At 46.1% G+C, this 19,595-nt stretch overlaps 1 long non-coding RNA gene across 1 annotated transcript; it reads left to right on the top strand.

The window, feature by feature from the left end:
* The first annotated feature begins 3,705 nt into the window (after positions 1 to 3,705).
* Positions 3,706 to 16,112, top strand: LOC103878626. Its single transcript, XR_001896139.3, has 2 exons — positions 3,706 to 4,359; positions 15,834 to 16,112. It is a non-coding gene; the product is annotated as an uncharacterized LOC103878626 (long non-coding RNA).
* Positions 16,113 to 19,595: the final 3,483 nt, after the last annotated feature.

Here is a 19,595-nt window from a genome sequence, read left to right as displayed (position 1 = left end):
TACAGTCATGCGCCACTATGCCGAGCAAATTTTTTGTATTTTTTTTTCGTAGAGACGGGGTTTTACCATGTTGGCCAGACTGTTCTCGAACTCCTGGCCTCAGGTGATCTTCCCATCTCAGCCTCCCGAAGTGTTGGGATTACAGGTGTGAGCCACTGCACCTGGCCAGCTTTTTTTTTTATTGGAACACAGCCATGCTTGTTTGTTTATATGTCATTTATGACGGCTTTTGTGCAGCAACAGCAGAATTGAGTAGTTATGATAAAGACTGTATGACTTGGTAAGCCTAAAATATTTGCTATCTGGCCTTTTATAGGAGATGTTTCTGGACCCCTGGTGTAGCAAGAAGGAGATAATTGATATTAGGGGTAATTAGAAGCCTCCGTTATACTGCTGTTATTGCTGTTCAGAATCATCCTGGGCATGCTAGCCAAACTGTGCAAGACAGAAAAAGACATTAAAAGTTGCAAGAATTGGAAAGGAAGAGATAAAACAATATGCTCATCCATACAGAAAATCGGCACCATCAACAAACAAAAAATTCGACCTAATGAGAGGCTTCGGCAGGTGTATTAGCCTGCTGTCACCACAATAACACATGAAGAACAAACAAGAAAAACCTTAAATTATTTCCAAATTAACATATACATTCAATGCAATAAAAATAAAATTTTCAATAGATTTTTTTTTTTTTTTTTGAGATAGGGTCTCCTTCTGTCACTCAGGCTGGAGTGCAATGGCGGAATCTCAGCTCACTGCAACCTCTGCCTCCCAGGTTCAAGCAATTCCCCTGTCTCAGTCTCTCGAGTAGCTGGGGGTACAGGTGCCACCACGCCCGGCTAATTTTTGTATTTTTAGTAGACATGGGGTTTCATCATGTTGGCCAGACTGGTCTTGAACTCCTGACCTCAGGTGATCCACCTGCCTCAGGCTCCCAAAGTGCTGGGATTATAGGAGTGAGCCACTGCGCCCGGCCTCAACTGGATTTTTAAAAGCAATGCAACAACTTTAAAAAAAGTATATGTGGCAAGATAAAAGTCAAAATGGGGAAGAAAGGAGAAATTGGAGGAAGGGGGAACTAGCCTTATTAGACATTAAAATAGATTACAAAGCCATAGTAATAAAAATAGCACAGTAACAATACAAGAACAGATAGATAAACCAATGTTATAGAATAAAGAGCTTAGAGACACAACTGTGCATACATGGAAACTTAATATACAATAAAGGTAACATCTTGAATTGGTAGAAGAAAGACATTATTGGGAAAACTGGCTCTCTATGAAGATAAGTAACACCGGATTCATACCTAACATCACAGACAAAGGTGGATGCTGGATAGATTGAAGACCTAAACATATAATGTAAAATTACAGAACTAGTAGGAACAAAGAAAGAAAGAAAAATCTATACTACCAGTATAGAAGGGCTTCTTCTTCTTCTTCTTCTTCTTTTTTTTTTTTTTGAGATGGAGTCTTGCTCTGTCTTCAGGCTGGAGTGCAGTGGCGCAATCTCGGCCCACTGCAACCTCCGCCTCCCGGGTTCAAGCGATTCCCTTTCTTAGCCTATCAAGTGGCTGGGAATACAGGTGTGAGCCACCATGCCAGGCTAATTTTTTGTATTTTAATAGAGACAGGGTTTCGCCATGTTGGCCAGGCTGGTCTCCTCCTGACCTCATGATCCACCCACCCCGGCCTCCCAAAGTGCTGGGATTACAGGTGTGAGCCATCGCGCCCAGCTGAAGAGCTTGTTAAATAAGGCCTCCAAGGCACGTTCCAAAAAGCCAAAAAAAATTTGTGAAATTGCATGAAAATTATAAATTTCAGTTCAACAGCAGTGTATCAGGTAGGCTCCCAGCAAGCAACAGATGGCACACCCAAAAATGGGTAAGCGCAAGATTTCATAATATAGGGACTAGCTGCAAAGGTGTGAACAGGCTTAGGGAAGCCACGAGAAATGGTGCAAGAACCCAGGCATCCCAGAGTGGGGAGCTGTTACCACCTCCAGGACCGCAGGGAGAGGACCTCCCAACAGCAGCTGTGATACTCGGTTGCAGGGGTCAGCTAGCCCACAGCCACTCTGCAGGGAGGGGCCAGGGAGTTAATATCCTCACTTCCCTCTCTTCCTGGAGGGCTGGAAGCCAGATGGCAAGGGAGCAATTTGATGCAGTCATACCGCTCAGCCTCCCAGTCCACAGAACAACCTGGAGAAGGATAGAGAGTGGATCTGGAAGGACAAATGGAAGACATTCAACACAGAAGGAGCCCGAGATGAAGAAGTCCACAGGAACCCTATTGGAAAAGTAGCACCAGGTATAAACAAGCAGTTCACAGGTGAGGAAGCCTGGGGTTCTAATGCATATATGAAGACATGCTTACAATCGCTAGTGACTAACCAGAGAAATCAAACACGCGCGAGCCATCTCTTTACACCCATCCAATTGACAAACATTAGGAGGAAGTCAAATGCTGTCAAGGTTGTGGGAGAAGCTGCTGATGGGAGGACACATTGGAATAGACGTTCTGCAAGATATTTAGTGGAATTAAGAGTGCATATTTTCAGGTTGGGTGTGGTGGCTCACGTCTGTAATCCCAGCACTTTGGGAGGCCGAGGCGGGCGGATCACGAGGTCAGGAGTTCGAGACCAGCCTGACCAACATGGTGAAATCCTGTCTCTACTAAAAATACCAAAATTAGCTGAGTGTGGTGGTGGGCACCTGTAATCCCAGTTATTCAGGAGGCTGAGGCAGTAGAATCGTTTGAACCTGGGAGGCGGAGGTTGCAGTGAGCTGAGATTGTGCCACTGCACTCCAGCCTAGGCAACAAAGGGAGACTCTGTCTCAAAAAAAAAAAAAAAAGAATGCATATTATTGGCCAGGCACAGTGGCTCATACCTGTAATCCCAGCACTTTGGGAGGCCGAGGCGGGTGGATCACCTGAGGTCCTATTTGTTTTTACTTCTCTTTATCGTTGAGAGTTAGAAATTATTAGAAGAGCAGGCATATCTAGTCACCGGTTTGTTTGTTGTTGTTGTTGTTTTTTGAGACGGAGTCCACTCAATCTGTCACCCATCCTAGGAGTACTCTGCCTCCCAAGCAGCTGGGACTATAGGCTCCTGCCACCACACCCAGCCTGACCAACATGGGGAAACCCTGTCTCTACTAAAAATACAAAAAGTCAGCTGGGTGTGGTGGCAGGAGCCTATAGTCCCAGCTACTTGGGAGGCCGAGGCAGAGTACTCTAGGATGGGTGACAGATTGAGTGAGACTCCGTCTCAAAAAAAAAACAACAACAACAACAAACAAACCAGTGACTAGATATACACACAATAACATTAATAGACCTAATACCCGCATTAAATGAGAAGTAGAAAACAGAATGCAGTCTAGAACACAACATTGATTAAAGTCAAAAGCCTATGTACATAACTCCACTTCATAATTTTCCAGGATCCAGCTATTTTCAAGGACATACATCAAACCTATTCAAATAGATTTTTTTTTTTTTTTTTTTCGAGACAGAGTTTTACTCTTATTGCCTAGGCTGGAGTGCAATGGCGTGATCTTGGCTCACTGCAACCTCTGCCTCCTGGGTTCAAGTGATTCTCCTGCCTCAGGCTCCTGAGTAACTGGGTTTACAGGCACCCGCCACCACGCCCGGCTAATTTTGTATTTTTAGTAGGGATGAGGTTTTGCCATGATGTCCAGGCTGGTCTCGAACTCCTGGCCTCAGGTGATCCTCCCACCTTGGCCTCCTAATGTGCTGAGATTACAGGCATGAGTCACTGCGCCCAGCCTCAAGTGGGTTCTTAAGGAAGGGAGGGTAATTCGAGGGTGCAACGAGGATGAAGAGGAAACATGAAAATGAGGAAAGGCCTTGAACATACGGATGCCGAGAGCGCACCTGGAACTGAGGATGGGAGCAAGTCGCACCTCACCTCTGCCCAGCAGGAGCGACCCGTAGGTGTATCTCAACCCCCCACGCCTGCCATCACCCTTAATGGAGAGAGATGATAAACATTTCCACTAAACACAGGATGAAGAGAAGGAACGCATTGTCACAGTAGTTCTGAAGGTCGATCCTGAGAAGAAAATCAGGATAAAAAGATCAGGAAGGAGGAGGTCAGGTTTTGTACATTTGCAGACACTATGTACTTACTATTGTGATGCAGTAGGGACGCCACAGTAACGCCTGGGCAATGTTGTCACAGAACCTTGAACAGAATCTGATTAGCACTACCTACCAGCTTATTGGAAATGCAGTGGGAGGGGAACAGCCGCACAGGCGTGCGTGCCGTCAGATCCAGAAGGCGGAAGCTTTTACAGCCAACTTACGCTTTCTTCAACAACAAAAAAAAATGGTAAGAAAAAAAAAAGAGGGACCAGGTGCAGTGGCTCAAGCCTGTAATCCCAGTACTTTGGGAGGCTGAGGCAGGCAGATCACTTGAGCTCAGGAGTTCGAGACCAGCCCGGGCAACAACCCTGTCTCTGCAAGAAATACAAAAATTAGTTGGGCGTGGTGGCGTGTGCCTGTAGTCCCAGCTACTCTGGAGGCTGAGGTGGGAGGATCACCTGAGCCAAGAAATGTCAAGGCTGCAGTGAACCATGATTGCACCACTGCACTCGAGCCTAAGCAACAGAGTGAGACCCTGTCAAAAAAAAAAAAAAAAAAAAAGAAAAAAAGAAAAAAGCAATAGACTCAGATGAAATATTTGCAATATTTATAACAATTAATTAATATCCAGACTATAAAGAACCCCTACACAATTACAAGAAAAAAAACATCAACAACCCATCAGAGAAATGGGCAAAGAATATTATAGTAAACATTCATCATTTGTATTTTAGACAGCCCCTTGTAATGTGCATACTTCAGGGGGCGCCAGTAGCCACAGATTCATATTCTTCATCTCTCCCCGCCCCCCGGTGTAGTGGGAGGGGGATGGCATGTGCCATAAGTATCATCCACCTGGCATTCTTTCCCAGAACATTGAGTCTTGAGTGTATGGTGCAAATTTATAGAAATAGTTGGGAGGTCATGTGTAAGATCTTTTTTTTTTTTTTTTTTGAGATGGAGTCTCGCTCTGTCACCCAGGCTGGAGTGCGTGCGGTGGCGCGATCTCGGCTCACTGAAACCTCCGCCTTCCGGGTTCACTCCATTCTCCTGCCTCAGCCTCCCGAGTAGCTAGGACTACAGGCGCCAGCCACGACGCCCGGCTCATTTTTTGTATTTTTTTAGTAGAGATGGGGTTTCACCGTGTTAGCCAGGATGGTCTCAGTCTCCTGACCTTGTGATCCGCCTGCCTCCCAAAGTGCTGGGATTACAGGGGTGAGCCACTGCGCCCGGTGATTTTTTTTTTTTTTTTTTTTGAGATGGAGTTTCACTCTGTCGCCCAGGCTGGAGTGCAGTGGCTCAATCTCGGCTCACTGCAACCTCTGCCTCCTGGGTTCACTCCATTCTCCTGCCTCAGCCTCCCGAGTAGCTGGGATTACAGGTGCCCACCTCTACACCTGGCTAATTTTTTTGTATTTTTAGTAGAAACGGGGTTTCATCATGTTGGCCAGGCTGGTCTTGAACTCCTGACCTCAGACGATCCACCCGCGTCGGCCTCCCAAAGTGCTGGAATTACAGGTGCGAACCACCGGGCCCAGCCCGAATCTCCTTCTTTATTGCTTCAAGTTACCTGTGCTTGGGGTATAAAGGGAGGAGTCTGAATTTGGGGTGAGGCAGGTAGGGGGACACTGCAGTATGGTGAAGGAGTTACAAGCTTCTCAGAGGTATTACAGAGAGGGTCCACACCCAAGGCTGAAGAATGCAGGGTTACAGCAGGACCTGTGTGTGTGTGTGTGTGTGTGTGTGTGTCTACTCCAGGCCAGACTGGTCCCAGCTCTGCTCAACAGCTGTGTAGAGTGGGTGTGATAGTTCTTGGCAGTGGGGAAACCAACTGGTTTGAGTGATTCTCCTATAAAACTCAATTGCCTCACTATGAGCCAGAATCCCATAGGCGGTCTGCCTGAGTTCGGGTGTCTCCCAAAAGCAGAGCCTGAGAGAAGGACTTGAGGGAGATAGTTTTCTTGGGAGCTGATCCCAGAAAGCAGGAGTGAAAAAGAGGAGGGAGTGAGGTGGGGAAGGAGGCAAGCCCAATAGAGGTGCATTATCAAGGCTGCTGCACATTTTGGGTGATGGGGCTCAGCAGCATCTCTAAGCATACAGAATGGTTGATCTGAAGGAGGGGTGGCTGGAGGATTTACCCACCAGCTTCCATTCCCCATGGGCATGAACTCCCCAGCAGGTCTGAGCTGTACTCGTGTTGGCTGAGCAAGCTTCTATTGGTGCTAGAGAAAGCAGCGGGGCAGAAAGTGTGGCTCATGCTTGAGGGGGGTTGTTTTCAGCGCAAGAACCTGGTTGAGTTCTCATGGAACTGTCTACTTCTGTTGTGGCTGAAATCAGCAGGTCAAGGGGGTGCAACATGGGACACCACAGGTGCCTACTACAAGACCCCACACTCAATCTCCAGTAAGAATCTGGGAATGCACAATAGCAATCAACCATAAAACACTCAAGAATGAACTGAAGAAATGTGCAAGACGTGAATGAGAACAACCGTAAAACTCTAATGAAGGCCATAAAAATACTTCACACAGTCAACTTATTCTTGACTACGGTGTCTCCATATTGCTATGATGTCAAGTTTCCCTAGATTGAGCTATAAATTCAAGGTTATGCAGATGAAAATTCTTGGGCAATGTCTTTTTGGAACTGGACAAAATGAACCTAAATTCATCTAGAACACTAAACACGTGAGAGTAGCCAGCAGAAAAAACTTAAATGAACAATAATAAGGGGACTTGTCCTGTCAGATATTAAAATAGATCACAGCTTGAAGGGGGGCCTGCCCCTCCACACCTGTGGGTATTTCTCGCAAAGGTGGAGATGAGAGGCGAAGAAAAGAAATGAGACACAGAGACAAAGTGTAGAGGAAGAAAAGTGGTCCCAGGGGACCAGCGCTCAGCAAGTGAAGAGCTGCACCAGCACTGGTCTCTGAGTTCCCTCAGTATTTATTTATTTATTTTTGAGACAGAGTCTCACTGTGTCACCCAGGCTGGAGTGCAGTGGTGCAATCTCAGCTCACTGCAAGCTCTGCCTCCTGGGTTCACGCCATTCTCCTGCCTCAGCCTCCCGAGTAGCTGGGACTACAGGCGCCCGCCACCATGCCTGGCTAAATTTTTGTATTTTCAGTAGAGATGGGGTTTCACCATGTTAGCCAGGGTGGTCTCGATCTCCTGACCTCATGATCCGCCCACCTCGGCCTCCCAAATTGCTGGGATTACACGCATGAGCCACCGCACCCGGCCTCCCTCAGTATTTACTGATCACTATCTCTACTATCTCTGCGAAGGGAATGCAATGTGACTATAGGGTGATGGTAGGGAAAGGGTCAGCAGGAAAACATGTGAACAAAAGACTCTCTGTCATAAATAAGTTTAAGGAAAGGTGCTGTGCTTGAATGTGCATGCACGTAGGCTACATTTATGTTTAACTTTACATAAACATCTCAGTGCAGTAAAGAGTAACAGAGCAGTACTGCCGCCACGATGTCTCGCCTCCAGCCATAAGGCGGTTTTCTCCTCTCTCAGAATAGAATGTATGCTCGGTTTTACACCGAGTCATTCCATTCCCAGGGATGTGCAGGAGACAGATGCTTTCCTCTTATCTCAACCCCAGAGAGGCCTTCCTCTTTCACTCCTCCTCCTCAGCACAGACCCTTTATGGGTGTCAGCCTGGGGGCCTGTAAGGTCTTTCCCTTCCCATGAGGCCCTATCTCAGGTTGTCTCCGTGGGGGGAAACCTGGACAATTCCCAGGCTTTCTTGGGCAGGGGTCCCTGCGGCCTTCCGCAGTGCACTGTGTCTCTGGTTAATCGAGAACGGAGAATGGCAATGACTTTCACAAAGCATACTGCCTGCAAACACATTTTTAACAAAGCACATCCTGCACAGCCCTAAATCCCTTAAATCTTGAGTCAATACAGCACATGTTTTTGTGAGCACAGGGTTGAGACGAGAGTTACAGATTAACAGCATCTCGAAGCAGAACAATTTTTCTTAGTACAGATCAAAATGGAGTTTCTTATGTCTTCCTTTTTCTACATAGACACAGTAACAATCTGATCTCTCTTTCTTTTCCCCACAATAGAAATACATAATTAAAACACACTTGGCACAGGCATAGGGATGGACAGAGGAGTCAATGACATGGAATGTACTTCAGAAATGGATCCAGGGAATTAGTTGAGGCTGTCTTGGCTGTAAGTGACAGAAATTCAGTGAGAACTAGCTTAAGTAAAGAAGGAAGTCATACGAAAAAGACACATGGCCTGGGCGCGGTGGCTCACGCCTGTAATCCCAGCAATTTGGAAGGCTGAGGCAGGTGGATCACCTGAGGTCGGGAGTTCAAGACCAGCCTGGCCAACATGGAGAAACCCCGTCTCTACTAAAAATACAAAATTGGCCAGGCGTGGTGGTGCATGCCTGTAATCCCAGCTACTTGGGAGGCTGAGACAGGAGAATTGCTTGAACCCAGGAGGTGGAGGTTGCAGTGGGCTGAGATCGTACCATTGCACTCTAGCCTGGGCAAAAGAGTGAAACTCTATCTCCAAAAAAAAAAAAAAAGAAAAGAAAAAAGAAAAAGACACACGCATGCATATGTTTATTGTGGGCCGATTCACATTTGCAAAGATACGGAACCAACTTACATGCCTATCAACCAATAAGTAGATAAAGCAAATGTGGTGTTCGGGCGCGGTGGCCCACGCCTCTAATCCCAGCACTTTCTTTGGAGGCTGAGGTGGGTGGATCACTGGAGGTCAGGAGTTCAAGACCAGCCTGGCCAACATGGCGAAACCTCCTCTCTACTAAAAATACAAAAATTTGCTGGGTGTGGTAGTATGCGCCTATAGTTCCAGCTACTTGGGAGACTGAAGCAGGAGGATCACTTGAACTTGGGAGGCGGAGGTTGCAGTGAGCTGAGATCGCGCCACTACACTCCAGCCTGGGCGACAGAACAAGACTCTGTCTCAAAAAAAAAAAGAAAGAAGGAAAGAAATGTGGTATATATACACCATGGAATACTACCCAGCCATAAAAAGGAACAACATAATGTCTTTTGCAGCAACTTGGATGGCGCTGGAGGCCATTATTCTAAGAGAAGTAACTCAGCAATGGAAAACCAAACACCGTATGTTCTCACTCGTAAGTGGGAGCTGAGCTATGAATATGCAAAGGCATACACAGTGATATGATGGACTTTGGAGACTCAGAAGGGCTGAGTGGGGTGGTGGATAAAAGCGGGGGTGTGGAATTAAAAACTACATATTGGGTACAATGTACACTATCCAGGTGACAGGTGCAATGAAATCTCAGACTTCAACACTATTCAATTCATCCATGGAACCAAAAGCCACTTGTACCCCAAAAGCTATTGAAATAAAATAGTTTAAAAAAAGAAGGGAGTTTATCAGAAAGACAGCAGAACATCTCAGGGGTCTCTGGGTGGGGTTGCAACTGGGCCTTGTGTCAAAATGGGGATGGGTGCTTTTTCAGGGACCTGGGAAGTTCTCTCTGTGTGTGACCTCTACCTCTTTCAGAGGTTCAGAGGCTCTGCCTCACTTTTTCCTCTTATAGTGGACTGGCTTCTCTGCTCTTCAGTTCAATTTTTTTTTTTTTTTTTGTGAGACTGAGTCTCAATCACCGGGCTGGAGTGCAGTGCTGTGATCTCGGCTCACTGCAACCTCTGCCTCCTGGGTTCAAGTGATTCTCCTGCCTCAGCTTCCTGAGTAGCTGGGACTACAGGCGTGCACCACCATGCCTGGCTACTTTTTGTATTTTTAGTAGGGACTGGATTTCGCCATGTTGGCCAGGATGGTCTCCGTCTCTTGACCTTGTGATCTGCCCACCTCGGCCTCCCAAAGTGCTGGGTGTGAGCCACCGCACCCGGTCTCAGTTCAAATCTTTACAACACTCCTGAATTTTTTTTTGCTTTTTAATTTTTTCATCCAACCCAAAATGTCAAATTCTTTAGTTTTATAGCTTGTGGATTTTCCCTACTCCCCCCACCTCTTTTTTAAAATTAAAGTGTTAGATTTATTTTAATACACCTGAATTGAGTGTGGAAAGGTGAAACAAATACACAAGAATATAGATGCAGTATTTCAAAGAGGAAGTCTTTTCAAAAATGATGCTGTAGAAGAGATAAAAAATGTAATAATGGGGAATAGTTTAATCAAGAAGTTCTTATGACATTTGATTTTAAACCATATGTAAATACAGCAGTCTCTGAAGAATTTGGCAAAGATTTTTTTTTTTCTATTTTCAGTCTTTTAAAGTAGATACAGATTTGCTTAGGATAAAGCTGACTTTCAGAGCACACAAAAGTTGAGCACAAAGTATAGGATTAAATTCAGAAATGCAGAGTGATGAAGAGAAAAGATATGGAGTAGGTGCCTTCAACAGAAAACTGACCATCTAAGGTGATTACCTAATAGTCTCTCCTCTCTCTCTCTCTTTCTCTTTCTCTCTCTTTCTGTCTGTTCCCCCCAAAGTAGTGGGGAAGACACTGATTGGCTCTGTTGGATCAGCTGACTAATACTGGCATGATTAATTGCAGCCAAAGGTCATGCCATGGCTACTGTGGTGACCACATGCGAAGGAGGGGAGAGTTCACAGAAACGTGGAGACGGTGTTGGGGGTGGGATGTGGGGGAGGGAAAGCCAAACAGTAGCCGTCTCCTACATGCAAGTGCATATAGGAATCCAGTAGCTCACCAAAGAGGAGTTTCAACTCAGAGGAGAAAAGATGAGTAAATGGTGGGGTGTGGGACATTGCTATCCAATCCATTGATCCCAACACTTTTTTTTTTTTTTTTTAACATTTGATGACAATAATAATGTATTTCTTATGTGTGATCTTTCTCAGTTCTGAATGCCTGGGATAATACTTCTCAAAAATTCTTTTTTTTTTTTTTTTTGAAATGGAGTCTCGCTCTGTCGCCCAGGCTGGAGTGCAGGGGCACCATCTTGGCTCACTGCAACCTCCGCCTCCCAGGTTCAAGTGATTCTTCCACCTCAGCCTCCCGAGTAGCTGGGACTACAGGCGCCTGCCACCACGCCTGGGTAATTTTTGTATTTTTAGTAGAGATGGGGTTTCACCATATTGGGCTGGCTGGTCTCGAACTCCTGACTTCGTGATCCACCCACCTCGGTCTCCCAAAGTGCTGGGATTACAGGTGTGAGCCACTGTGCCCAGCCAAAAATTCTGGCTAAAGGGTTATACTTCATACTAACTGAATAAAGAAATGGTAGAATCAGTACAACGAGCTATGGCTCCTTTTCTATGAAATAAGAACTCAAGAACTTCTTCCCTCCCCACCTAAAGTCGCTTGCTTTTCCATAAATAAACCCTTTGAAACAGCCACTGAATGCATAACCTGTATGGTGGAAAACATTCTGTGGACAATATCTTAATGCTTTGCTAAAATGAACCGTTCCATGATATATTTCTACCAGTTGGTTCCCCAAAGCCCTTCCCACTAAATACAATGCCTTCAGCGCAACAGATACTTTTAACATAAATTCATTCTATATTCAGATTTTTCAATTATAGTGCTTATGCTGTCATTTTTGTCAGGATAATAATAACAGGTATAAATAGCTCTCTTTCTGTAATCTAAAACCAACTGTAAAAGAAAGTAGACACCAAGATACCAAAAATATTTCATACTTAAAGCCAAATGCGTTTAGTTCTTTTCCATGCAGCACGTCATAACAAAGTATCTATGCACTTACTGTTTCTTTTCCAAAGCAGCAGTTTGGGCCAACCTTTGAGGATCTACTTGTCCCCCATGGTGAGTCATCTTACAATGTTTTTTATTTTTTTTTCCTTTGGAGACAGAGTCTCGCTCTGTTACCCAGGCTAGAGTGCAGTGGCACGATCTCAGCTCACTGCAACCTCCATGATATGGTTTGGCTGTATCTCAACCCAAATCTCATGTTGAATTGTAGCTCCCATAATCCCCACATGTGGTAGGAGGAACCCAGTGGGAAGTAATTGAAACATGGGGGCAGGTCTTTCCTGTGCTGTTCTCGTGATGGCGAATAAATCTCAGGAGATCTGATGGTTTTATAAATGCCGAGTTCCCCCACACAAATCCTCTTGCCTGCCGCCATATAAGACGTATCTTAGCTCCTTCTTTGCCTTCTGCCATGATTGTGAGGCTTCCCCAGCCATGTGAAACTGTGAGTCCATTAAATCTCTTTTTCTTTATAGGTTAGTTTCAGGTATGTCTTTATTAGCAGTGTGAGAACAGACTAATACAGTAAATTGGTACCGGTAGAGTGGGGTGCTGCTGTAAAGATAGCTGATAATGTGGAAGCGACTTTGGAACTGGGTAACAGGCAGAGGTTGGAACAGTTTGGAGGGCTCAGAAGAAGCTAGGAAAATGTGGGAAAGTTTGGAACTTCCTAGAGACTTATTGAGTATCTTTGACCAAAATGTTGATAGTTATATGGACAATAAAGTCCAGGCTGATGTGGTCTCAGATGGAGATGAGGAGCTTGTTGGGAACTGGAGCAAAAGTGACTCTTACTGTGCTTTAGCAAAGAGACTGGCAGCTTTTGTCCCTGCCCTAGAGATAGGTGGAACTTTGAACTTAAGAGAGATGATTCGGGGTATCTGGTGGAAGAAGTTTCTAAGCAGCAAAGCATTCAAGAGGAAGCATTGCATAGAATTTTGGAAAATTTGCAGCCTGATGATGCAATAGAATAGAAAATCCTGGCTGGGCATGGTGGCTCACACCTGTAATCCCAGCACTTTGGGAGGGAGAGGAGGACAGACCACCTGAGGTCAGGAGTTTGAGACCAGCCTGACCAACATGGAGAAACCCTATCTCTGCTAAAAATACAAAATTAGCCAGGCGTGATGTCACATGCCTATAATCCCTAAGTACTCAGGATGACTGAGGCAGGAGAATCAGCTTGAACCCAAGAGGTGGAGGCTGGGTGGTGTGAGCTGCAGATGGTGCCATTGCACTCCAGCATGGGCAAAAAGAGGAAACCTGTCTCAAAAAAAAAAAAAAAAAGAATAGAAAAACCCATTTTCTGGGGAGATATTCAAGCCTGCTGCAGAAATTTGCATAAGTAACAAGGAGTCAAATAATCAACAAGACAATGGGGAAAATATCTCCAGGGCATGTCAGAGACCTCTGCGGGAGCTCCTCCCGTCATAGGCACAGAGGCCTAGGAGGAAAAAATGGTTTCCTCGGCCAGGCCCAGGGTCCCCCTGTTGTGTGCAGCCTAGGGACTTGGTGTCCTGTGTCCCAGCCACTCCAGCCATGGCTAAAAGGGTTCAAGGTGCAGCTCAGGCTGTGGCTTCAGAGGGTGCAAATCCCAAGACTTGGGAGCTTCCACATGGTGTTGAGTCTGCTGGTGGCACAAAAGTCGAGAACTGATGTTTGGGAACCTCCGCCTAGATTTCAGAGGATGTATGGAAATACCTGGATGTCCAGGCAGAGGTCTGCTGCAGGGGCAGAGCCCTCATGGAGAATCTCTGCTAGTGCAGTGTGGAAGGGAGAAGTGAGGTTAGAGCCCCCACACAGAGCCCCCACTGGGGCACTGCCTAATGGAGCTATGAGAAGAGGGCCACCATCCTCCATATCCCAGAATGGTAGATCCACCAACAGCTTGCACTATGAGCCTGGAAAAGCTGCAGACACTCAACACCAGCCCATGAAAGCAGCCAGGAGGGGAACTGTACCCTGCAAAGCCACAGGGGCAGAACCATCCAAGGCCATAGGGACCAACCTCTTGCATCAGTGTGCTCTGGATGTGAGACATGGAGCCAATGGAGATCATTTTAGAGCTTTAAGATTTGACTGCCCCACTGGATTTCAGACTTGCATGGGGCCTGTAGCTCCTTCATTTTGGCCAATTTCTCCCATTTGGAACAGGTATATTTACCCAATGTCTGTACCCCCATTGTGTCTGGAAATAACTAACTTGCTTTTGATTTTACAAGCTCATAGATGGAAGGAACTTCGGACTGTGGACTTTTGAGTTAATGCTGAAATGAGTTAAGACTTTGGGGGACTGTTGGGAAGGCATGATTGGTTTTGAATTGTGAGGACACGAGATTTGGGAGGAGCCAGGGACAGAATGATATGGTTTGGCTGTGTCCCCACCCCCATATCTCATCTTGAATTGTAGCTTTCATAATCCCCATGTGTTGTGGGAGGGACCAGGTGGGAGGTAATTGAATCATGGGGGCAGGTCTTTCCTGTACTGTTCTTGTGAGAATGAATAAGTCTCATGAGGTCTGATGGTTTTATAAATGGGAGTTCCCCTGCACAAGCTCTCTTGGCTGCCGCTATGTAAGACAAATATTTACTCTTTCTCTGCCTTCTGCCATGATTGTGAGGCTTCCCCAGACATGTGAAATGGTGAGTTTGTTAAACTTTTTTTTTTTTTTTTAATAAGTTATCTAGTCTCAGGTATGTCTTTAATAGCAGTATGATAAGAGACTAATACACTCCACCTCCTGAATTCAAAGGATTCTCATTCTTCAGCCTTCCAAGTAGCTGGGATTACAGGCATGTGCCACCATGCCCGGCTAATTTTTTTAATTTTATTTTTGTTTTTTAGTAGAGGTTGGGTTTCTCCATGTTGGCCAGGCTGGTCTTGAACTCCTGGCTTCAAGTGATCTGCCCATCTTAGCCTCCCAAAGTGTTGAGATAATGGGCATGAGCCACTGCGCCCAGCTGCAATGTGTTCTGATAAGTGTCTTATATAGGGGGATAAGAAATGTTCTGGCTAACCTACAAAGTCACCAGGCGAGGAGTGTTGTCAGGGAGGGGCAAAACATTCCAGCTCTGCCCTCCTCATCACGTTCATGTTAGGACCTCAACAGATCCCTACAGAAAACCATTCACGTTTGCCACTGCAGGAGGAAGGCACAGGAGAAGACGAGGAGGAGAGATTCAGTATCCGATGATGCAGTATAGAGGCTGCTGGTTAGAAAAGTCAACTGACACAATGTGACGAGAGATAGAAAAGGAGAACTCAAAACAAAAACAAAAACCCAAACAGACCAGGCAGAATGGAAGTGAAGGAGTTCTCTTTAGGACACCATGCCAAGCAGAAAGCTTCCCAAATCCTCCAGTCACTGGAACATTCTTCCTCACAGATGATCCCACCTCCAGTTTTGCTTTGCCATCAACAGGTATCTGGTTGTTCTTAGGGCTTTTCAGCAGTTCCTTGGCTGTCTTCACATCCTTCTCTACTTGCTTCCAGTCAACTTTGCTGTACCCAGTATGGTTTGCAAACTGAAATAGAGAGAAAACAAAAACAAAAACAAAACAAAACAAAACACCTGCCTTCTCCAGCTGTTGCAGCCAACGTCCCAACCTCCTGGAATATGGTACCTGTGCCCTATCCGGGGATACCTCTGATGGACAGTGTGGTGGACATGCTAGGCATTTGGCACAGATTCCTGCCTAAATATGGCTGCTTTGTAGCAAATTCTGCAAGGTCTAGAGACTCTGAACTTTCCCTAGAGTTTCCTTGACTGGACAGAGCCATTCTGTTGGGCTTATCTCTTGAGGACACTGTGGGGGCTCTGCATTATCTTTTCCCACTGTCCTTCTGGAATCAGCCCAAATTTTCCATGGAACTGATGTTTACAGTTTTTTTTTTGTTTGTTTTGTTTTCTTAAGAAATATAGAAATTGACCTTCCTGGTCTTAAAGCTCAAGAAACTTACATTTGTCTTCTCTGAATTTCTTTCTCAGGAAACTGATCATCAGGTCTCCCAGATAGTGTGTGTGTGGGGCTGGCTGAAACTTTCCAGATCACGGCATCCGGACAATGAGATGCTGGACTTCTCATCTGACCGCTGCTGCCTGCTGACCAACTCTTTTTCCTTACCTCTCCCTAACTCCTGTTTCCCTGCACGTAGTTATATTTCTTCCCTGCTGTATAAACTCCTAACTTTCATGGTTGGAGAGACGGATTTGAGACTTGTTTCCTGGCTGACATCACTCACAATAAAAGCCTTTCTTTTCTGGTAATACTTGTTGTCTCAGTGATTGGCTTTCTGTTCAGTGAGCGGGTGGACCTAGACTGAACCCCTGGCGTTCAGCAACACTGCCTGCCCTTGTCCTGTCCTTACTGCCCTTGAAGTCTTCAGTGCAGCATTATAATCACTCCTTTCATATTCTGAACTCTCTTGCTCCTCTTTCCTTCTGTCTTTCTTGACAGGTAAAATGCTGGTTAAATGCTTCCTCTCTCTTAGTTTGTTCCTGAGTGGCTGAGTGTGTCTATATAACAACAATAACAACAAAACCACCACCATATGATGGCCTGTCTGACTTTTTTTTCTTCATAAGACACAATATTTATTATAACCAGGCAAGGGGCAGGAGGATAGTTCTATTTTTAAATAAGGCTGTTTTGTAATCATTTCAAAGGACAAATAGCTTAGTTTTCTCCACTTATACAGTTAATAAAAATACGAAGCTATTTTCTTTTTCTTTTCTTTTTTTTTTTTAAGTGGAAAAAAAGCGGTGCCGTCTCAGCTTACTGCAACCTCTGCCTCAAGGATTCAAGTGATTCTCATGCCTCAGCCTCCCAAGTAGCTGGAATTACAGGCATGCACCACCACTTCCAGCTAACTTTTTTTTGTATTTTTAGTAGAGATGGGGTCTTGCCATGTTGCCCAGGCTGATCTGAAACTCCTGAGCTGTGGCAATCCACCCGCTTTGGCCCCCCAAAGCGCTAGGATTACAGGCGTGATCCACTGTGCCCAGCCTGAAGCTACTTTCTTAATAGTTACTTTCGTACCAAACATTAAATAAAAGGCATATTCATCTCAATTTTATATTTTTAAATGTAGGTACTATACCAGTTCTGAAACAGTGATTCACGGCCTCTGTGTTATTTCTTATTTTTACTTGTTTTTGAGACAGAGTCTCGCTCTGTCACCAAGTTGGAGTGAAGTGGCACGATCTCAGCTCACTGCAATCTCCACCTCCTGGGTTCAAGTGATTCTCCTGCCTCAGCCTCCCAAGCAGCTGGGACTACAGGCATGAAAGGCCACCATGTAGCTAATTTTTGTATTTTAGTAGAGACAGGGTTTCACCATGTTGGCCAGGATGGTCTCGATCTCTTGACCTTGTGATCCACCTGCCTCCCAAAGTGCTGGGATTACAGACGCAAGCCACCGTGCCCAGCCCCTTTGTGTGTGTGTATTAATGCGTCTTGTGATGCATATATATATATATATATAGTTTTTTTTTAATTGTTTTTTTTTTTTTTTGGAGACAGAGTCTGGCTCTGTCACAAGGCTAGAGTGCAGTGGCATAATCGCGGCTCACTGCAACCTCTGCCTCCCGGGTTCAAGTGATTCTCCTGCCTCCAGGCTCCCCAAGTAGCTGGGACTACAGGCAGGTGCCACCATCACCCAGCTAATTTTTTTTTTTTTTGAGGCCAGGTCTTACTCTGCTAAGCCCAGGCTGGAGTGCAGTGGCGGGTCTCAGCTCACTGCAAGCTCCGCCTCCCTGGGTTTACGCCCATTCTCCTGCCTCAGCCTCCCGTGTAGCTGGGACTACAGGCACCCGCCACCTTGCCTGGCTAGTTTTTTGTATTTTTAGTAGAGTGGGGTTTCACCGTGTTAGCCAGGATGGTGTCAATCTCTCTGACCTCGTGATCCTCCCATCTGGCCTCTCTCAAAGTGCTGGGATTACAGGCTGAGCCACGTGCCCAGCCAATTTTGTATTTTTGGTAAGGGGAGATGAGGGGGCTTTCACTGTGTTGGCTAGGATGATCTCCAATCCTGCCCGACCTCGCCCTGATTAGCTTCCTCCCCAAAGTGCTGGGATTGCAGGCGTGAGCCACCAGCGCCTGGCCATGTGTGTTATTTTTGAACAACCATTATTTCACCTTTCAGTAGGGTGCTAAAGGGTGTACTTTTTGTTTTGAGACGGGGATGGCTCACCTGTCACCAGGCTGGAGTGCAGTGGTGCCATCTTGGCTCACTGCAGCCTTCAGCTCCTGGGTTCAGTAGTCTCCACTCCGGCCTCCCGAGGTAGCTGGGATACAGGTGCATGCCACCATATGCAGCAACTTTTTTGTGAGAGATGGGGTCTCACTACGCGGTCTGCAGGTTTGCTCTCTGGGCTTTCCTGAATAAACAGTCTCCCACCTCAGCCTCCCAAAGTGCTAGGATTATAGGCATAAGCCACGTAGCGGCTTCAATTTTTTCATTGATAAATTGCACGCCTGTAATCCCAGCACTTTGGGAGGCCGAGGTGGGCGGATCACAAGGTCAGGAGATCGAGACCATCCTGGCTAACACGGTGAAACCTCGTCTCTACTAAAAATACAAAAAAATTAGCCAGGCGTGGTGGCCAGCGCCTGCAATCCCAGCTACTTGGGAGGCTGAGGCAGGAGAATGGCGTGAACCCGGGAGGTGGAGCTTGCAGTGAGCCGAGATCGTGCCATTGCATTCCAGCCTGGGCGACAGCGAGACTCCGTCTCAAAAAAAAAAGAAAAGAAAAAAAAAAAAAGAAGTAAAAAAAAGTAGTATTATGAGGCTGGGTGGGGTGGCTCACATCTGTCATTCCAGCACTTTGGGAGGCTGAGAAGGAAGGATTGCTTGAGCCCAGGAGTTCAAGACAGTGAGCTGTGACAGTGCCACGCATCCCAGTCTGGGAGACAGAGCAAAGACCCTGTCTCAAAAAAAAAATTATTGTTTTAAAATACTTCAAACCTACAGAAAAATGTAGAGAAAAAGATTTTAAAAAATCAACAACCAGGCCAGGCGTGGTGGCTCACTCCTATAATCCCAGGACTTTGGGAGGCTAAGGCAGGCAGATCACTTGAACTCAGGAGTTCGAGACCAGCGTGGGAAACATGGTGAAACCCCGTCTCTACAAAAAAAAAAAAATGCAAAAATTCACCAGGTGTGGTGGTGCATGCCTGTAGTCCCAGCTACTCGGGAGGTTGAGGTGGGAGAATCTCTTGAGCACAGGATGTTGAGGCTGCAGTAAGCCGTGTTTATGCCACTGCTCTCCAGCCTGGGCGACAGAGTGAGACCCTGTCTCCTTCTCCTTCTCCTTCTCCTTCTTCTTTTTGCTGTTAAATTTATTCAATGCAAAATAACCCTCTCCAATTTTACTGATGTGGCTGACCATGTCCATGACCAAATCCGCCTCTAAACTGGAATTTGGTTGCTGACCCAGCCCCAGCCTCGGCTTTCTTGCCGGCACCAGGGCGCACAGCACTGAGTCTGTAGGTATCTCTGTCGGCTTCCCCTCTTGTGAGTCTCGCAGGTCACTCACCCTCCAGGCTACTTTTTGTTTTTGGAGACAGTCTTGCTCTGTTGCCCGGGCTGGAGTGCAGTGGCGCAATCTCGGCTCACTGCAACCTCCACCTCCCAGGTTCAAGCTATTCTCTGCCTCAGCCTCCCGAGTAGCTGGGATTACAGGTGTGAGCCATCAGGCCCGGGTAATTTTTGTATTTTTAGTAGAGATGGGGTCTCACCATGTTACCCA

Source organism: Papio anubis, chromosome 17 (assembly GCF_008728515.1).
Source record: "Papio anubis isolate 15944 chromosome 17, Panubis1.0, whole genome shotgun sequence".
Lineage (NCBI taxonomy): Eukaryota > Metazoa > Chordata > Mammalia > Primates > Cercopithecidae > Papio > Papio anubis.
Note: the sequence above shows the minus strand (reverse complement) of the source record. Positions and strands in the feature narration are given on the sequence as shown.